A 6,731-nucleotide genomic window follows, 5' to 3' on the forward strand; every position below is an offset into this window, starting at 1 on the left:
ACAACACATGGGGTGTGGTGCAAAAATGTGAAGCTTTACTCAGATGTAAATGGATTAAATGCTCCAATCCAAAGACAGAGAGTGGCTGAATGGATTATAAAAAACACGACACATCTCTATCCTGTCTAACAGAGACTCACTTCAGATGTAAGGGCACATGCAGAATGTAAGTGAAGGGACGGAAAAAGATAATCCATGCAAATGGAAACCAAAAGAAAGCTGGAGGAGTTGTACTTAGATCAAACAAAATAGACTTCCAGACAAAGACGGTACTAAGGAATCGGGAAGGTCATTACATAATGATAAAGGGGTCAATCCAACAAGAGAATTTAACATTTGTAAATACTTATGCACCCAAAAGAGGACAACCTAATTATATAAAGCAAAGATTAACAGACCTAAGGAGAGAAACAGAGTAGGGATGTTAATCAGTGGATAGGTCATCCCAGAGAATCAGTAAGGAAATAGCAGCCTTAAATGACATTAGTTAAGTCTGGTGTTAAGTACATCAGTGACCTTAACAGACATGTACAGAACATACCATCTAAAAAAGCAACAGAACACACAATCTTCTCAAGCGTACATGGGGCATTCTTCACAATAGGTCATATGTTAAAACAAGTCTTAGGAAATTTAAGAAGGGGGAAGTCATGTCAAGCATATTTTCCATCCATACCAGTATGAAACTAGAAATCAGTTAGGAGAATACAACTGCAGAGTCGCAAATATGTGGAGATTACACATGTTACTGACCAATCAGTGGGGCAAAAAACATCAAAATATACCTGGAGGCAAGTAAAAATACAACATAACAAAACTTATGGGAAAAGTTCGAAGAGGGGATTTCATAATGATAAATGCCTACATCGAGAAGCAAGAAACATCTCAAATAAACCACCTCACTTTACACCCCAAGAACTCAAAAGAGAAGAAGAAATGACGTCCGGTGTTAGTACACAGAGAGAAAATGACCAAGTTCAGAGTGGAGTTCAATGAAATAGAGACTAAAAATGATCAATGAAACTAAGTCACTTGTTTTTTTAGAAAAGAAACAAAATTGACAAACCTTTAGCTAGTATCACCAAGGAAAAAAAGAGAGGACTCAAAATCAGAAATCGAAGAGGAGACATTATAGCTGATTACCACAGAAATACAAAAGATCAAGGAGACTATGAACAATTTTACTATAAACAAGTGTACACCAAGAACTTAGAAGAAATCAATAAATTTCTAGAGATGTACAGATAGTCCCTGAATTATGATGGTGCAAAAGTGACATGCGTTTAGTAGAAACTGTACTTCAAATCTGAATGTAAATCTTCTGTATGATTCTCTCTTGTGCTGGACAGCTCCCAGTCAGCCATATAATCACAGGGTAGACAGCCAGTGCACTTAACGACCATTCTGTTTTTCACTTTCAGTAGAAGCTCAATAAATTACACTTTATTGTAAAATAGACTGAGTTAGATGATTTTGCCCAACTGTAGGCTCATGTAATTGGTGTGAGCATGTTTAAGGTAGGCTAGGCTAAGCTACAATGTTCAGTAGGTTAGCTGTATTAAATACATTTTCAGCTTCTACAAAGAAATAGAAAATCTGAACAGACCAATTACCAGTAAGGAGACTGAATCAATAATCAAAAAGCTCCCAACAAACAAAAATCCAGGACCAGGCAGCCACACAGGTAAATGCTACTAAATATTTAAAGAATTAGTATCAATTCTTCACAAACTCTTCCCCAAAAAAACGAAGAGGGAACACTTCCAAACAAGGTTTTAAAATGACTTTAAAAACGACTTGCCCTCATTTTACAAGGTCAGAATTACCCTGATACCAAAACCAAACAAGGATGCCACACACATACCCTCCCACACACACACACACACAAATTATAGGCCAATATCCTTGATGAATATAGATGCAAAAATCCTCAACAAAATACTAGCAAACTGAATTCAACAATACATTAAGAGGACCTTCAAGATGGCAGAGGAGTAAGACGCGGACATCACCTTCTTCCCCAGAAATACATCAGAAATACATCTACACGTGGAACAACTCCTACAGAACACCTACTGAATGCTGGCAGAAGACCTCAGACCTCCCGAAAGGCAAGAGACTCCCCACGTACCTGGGTAGAGCAAAAGGAAAAAGGAAAAACAGAGACCAAAGAATAGGGACGGGACCTGCACCAGTGGAAGGGAGCTGTGAAGGAGGAAAGGTTTCCACACACTAGGAAGCCCCTTCGCGGGCGGAGACTGCGGGTGGCGGAGCCACGGAGGAGAGCGCAGCAACAGGGGTGCAGAGGGCAAAGCAGAGACATTCGTGCACAGAGGATCGGTGCCGACCAGCACTCACCACCCCAAGAGGCTTGTCTGCTCACCCACCAGGGCAGGTGGGGGCGGGGAACAGAGGCTCAGGCTTTGGCGGTCAGATCCCAGGGAGAGGACTGGGGTTGGCTGCGTGAACACAGCCTGAAGGGGGCTAGTGCACCACAGCTAGCCGGGAGGGAGTCTGGGAAAAAGTCTGGACCTGCCAAAGAGGCAAGAGACCATTGTTTTGGGGTGCATGAGGAGAGGAGATTCAGAGCACTGCCTAAATGAGCTTCAAAGACAGGCGCAAGCCACAGCTATCAGTACAGACACCAGAGATGGGCATGACACTAATGCTGTTGCTGTAGCCACCAAGAATCCTGTGGGCATGCACAGGTCACTCTCCACACCTCCGCTCCCAGGAGCCAGTGCAGCCCACCACTGCCAGGGTCCTGTGATCCAGGGACAACTTCCCCAGGAGAACACATAGCACACCCCAGGCTGTTGCAACATCACACTGGCCTCTGCCACTGCAGGCTCGCCCCTCATTCTGTACCCCTCCCTTCCCCCGGCTGAATGAGCCAGAGCCCCCTAATCAGGCGCTGCTTTAACCCCCTCCTGTCTGGGCAGGAACAGACGCCCTCAGGCGACCTACACGCAGAGGTGGGGCCAAATCCAAAGCTGAACCCCAGGAGCTGTGCAAACAAAGAAGAGAAAGGGAAATCTCTCCCAGCAGCCTCAGGAGCAGAGGAATAAATCTCCACAATCAACTTGATGTACCTGCATCTGTGGAATACCTGAATAGACAAGGAATCATCCCAAATTGAGGAGGTGGACTTTGGGAGCAACTATACACTTGGGGGGTTTGCTGTATGCGACAGACTAGTTTCTGATCTTTATGTTTACCTTAGTTTAGTTTTTAATGCTTGTTATCATTAGTGGATTTGTTTATTGGTTTGGTTGCTCTCTTCTTTTTTAATTACATTTTTATTTTAAAAATATTTTTTAAATTTTTTATTTTAATATCTTTATTTTATTTATTTTCTCTCTTCTGAGCCGTGTGGCTGACAGGGTCTTGGTGCTCCAGCCAGGTGTCAGGCCTGAGCCTCTGAGGTGGGAGAGCTGAGTTCAGGACATTGGACCACAGGAGACCTCCCAGCCCCACATAATATTAGTCAGCAAGAGCTCTCCCAGAGATCTCCATCTCAATGCTAAGACCCAGCTCCACTCAACGAGCAGCAAGCTACAGTGCTGGACACCCTATGCCACACAACTAGCAAGACAGGAACACAACCACACACATTAGCAGAGATGCTGCCTAAAATCATAAGTTCACAGACACCCAAAAACACACCACCAGACGCGGTCCTGCCCACCAGAAAGACAAGATCCAGCCTCATCCACCAGAACACAGGCAGCAGTCTCCTCCACCAGGAAGCCTACACAACCCACTGAACCAATCTTACCCATTGGGGGCAGACACAAAAAAACAGGAACTAGGAACCTGCAGCCTGTGAAAAGGAGACCCCAAACACAGGAAGTTAAGCAAAATGACAGACAAATACACAGCAGATGAAGGAGCAAGGTAAAAACCCACCAGACCAAACAAATGAAGAAGAAATAGGCAGTCTACCTGGAAAAGAATTCAGAGTAATGATAATAAAGATGATCCAAAATCTTAGGAAACAGAATGGAGAAAATACAAGAGACATTTAACAAGGACCTAGAAGAACTAAAGAGCCAACAAACAATGATGAGCAACAGAATAAATGAAATTAACAATTCTCTAGGAGGAATCAATAGCAGAAGAATGGACAAGTGACCTGGAAGATAAAATAGTGGAAATAACTACTGCAGAGCAGAATAAAGAAGAAAGAATGAAAAGAATTGAGGACAGTTTCAGAGACCTGGGGGACAACATTAAACACAGCAACATTCGAATTATAGGGGTCCCAGAAAAAGAAGAGGAAAAAAATGGGACTGAGGAAATATTTGAAGAGATTATAGTTGAAAACTACTCTAATATGGGAAAGGAAATAATCAAGTCCAGGAAACACAAAGTCCCATACAGGATAAATCCAAGGAGAAACACGCCAAGACACATTATCAATCAAACTAGCAAAAATTAAATACAAAGAAAAAATATTAAAAGCAGCTAGGGAAAAGCAACAAATAACATACAAGGGAATCCCCATAAGCTTAACAGCTGATCTTTCAGCAGAAACTCTGCAAGCCAGAAGGGACTGGCAGGACATATTTAAAGTGATGAAAGGGAAAAACCTACAGCCAAGATTACTCTACCCAGCAAGGATCTCATTCAGATTCAATGGAGCAATTAAAACCTTAACAGACAACCAAAAGCTAAGAGAATTCAGCACCAGCAAACCAGCTTTACAACAAATGCTAAAGGAACTTCACAAGAGAAGGAAAAGACCTACAATAACAAACCCAAAACAATTAAGAAAATGGGAATAGGAACATACATATCGATAAGTACCTTAAATGTAAATGGACTAAATGCTCCAACCAAAAACATAGACTGGCTGAATTGATACAAACAAGACCTGTATATATGCTGTCTACAAGAGACCCACTTCAGACCTAGGGGCACATACGAACTGAAAGTGAAGGGATGGAAAAAGATATTCCATGTAAATGGAAACCAAAAGAAAGCTGGAGTAGCAATTCTCATATCAGACAAAATAGACTTTAAATTAAAGACTATTACAAGAGACAAAGAAGGACACTACATAATGATCGTGATCGAGGGATCAATCCAAGAAGAAGATACAACAACTGTAAATATTTATGCATCCAACATAGGAGCACCTCAACACATAAGCAAATGCTGACAGCCATAAAAGGGGAAACTGACAGTAACATGATAATAGTAGGGAACTTTAACACCCCACTTTCACCAACAGACAGATCAACCATAATGAAAATAAATTAGGAAACACAAGCTTTAAATGATACATTAAACTAGATGGACTTAATTGATATTTATAGGACATTCCACCCAAAAACAACAGAATACACTTTCTTCTCAAGTGCTCATGGAACATTCTCCAGGATAGATCATATCTTGAGTCACAACTCAAGCCTTGGTAGATTTAAGAAAATTGAAAACACATCAAGTATCTTTTCCGACCACAACACTATGAGACTAGATATCAATTACAGGAAAAAATCTGTAAAAAATACAAACACATGGAGGCTAAACAATACATTAATAACGAAGTGATCACTGAAGAAATCAAAGAGGAAATCAAAAAATACCTAGAAACAAATGACAATGAAAACACGACAGCACAAAATTCATGGGATGCAAAAGCAGGTCTAAGAGGGAAGTTTATAGCAATAAAATCCTACCTCAAGAAACAAGAAACATCTCAAATAAACAACCTAACCTTACACCTAAAGCAATTAGAGACAGAAAAACAAAAAAAACCCCAAAGTTAGCAGAAGAAATCATAAAGATCAAATCAGAAATAAATGAAAAAGAAATGAAGGCAATGATAGCAAAGATCAATAAAACTAAGAGCTGCTTTTTTGAGAAAATAAACAAACTTGATAAAACTTTAGCCAGACTCATCAAGGAAAAAAGAAGACTCAAATCAACAGAATTAGAAATGAAAATGAAGTAACAAGTGATACTGCAGAAAAATAAAGGGTTGTGAGAGATTACCACAAGCAACTCTATGCCAATAAAATGGACAACCTGGAAGAAATGGACAAATTCTTAGAAAAGCACAACCTTCCAAGACTGAACCAGGAAGAAAGAGAAATCATAAACAGAGCAATCACAAGCACTGAAATGGAAACTATGATTAAAAATCTTCCAACAAACAAAAACCCAGGACCAGATGGCTTCACAGGCAAATTCTATCAAACATTAAGGGAAGCGCTAACATCTGTCCTTCTCAAACTCTTCCAAAATATAGCAGGAGGAACACTCCCGAACTCATTCTACGAGGCCAGCATCACCCCGCTACCAAAACCAGACAAAGATGTCAAACACAAAAATATCACTGATGAACATAGATGCAAAAATCCTCAACAAAATACTAGCAAACAAAATCCAAAAGCACATTAAACGGATCATACACCATGATCAAGTGGGGTTTATCCCAGGAATGCAAGGATTCTTCGATATATGCAAATCAATCAATGTGATACACCATATTAACAAATTGAAGGATAAAACCCATATGATAATCTCACAGAAAAAGCTTTTGACAAAATTCAACACCCATTTATGATTTTAAAAACTCTCCAGAAAATAGGCAAAGAGGGAACTTACCTCAACATAGTACAGGCCATATATGACAAACCCACAGCCAACATTGTTCTCAGTGGTGAAAAACTGAAACCATTTCCACTAAGATCAGGAACAAGACAAGGTTGCCCACTCTCACC

The sequence above is a fragment of the Aethalodelphis obliquidens genome, unplaced genomic scaffold, assembly GCF_003676395.1.
Source record: "Aethalodelphis obliquidens isolate GAN/ISIS:26980383/991018 unplaced genomic scaffold, ASM367639v1 scaffold63, whole genome shotgun sequence".
NCBI lineage: Eukaryota > Metazoa > Chordata > Mammalia > Artiodactyla > Delphinidae > Aethalodelphis > Aethalodelphis obliquidens.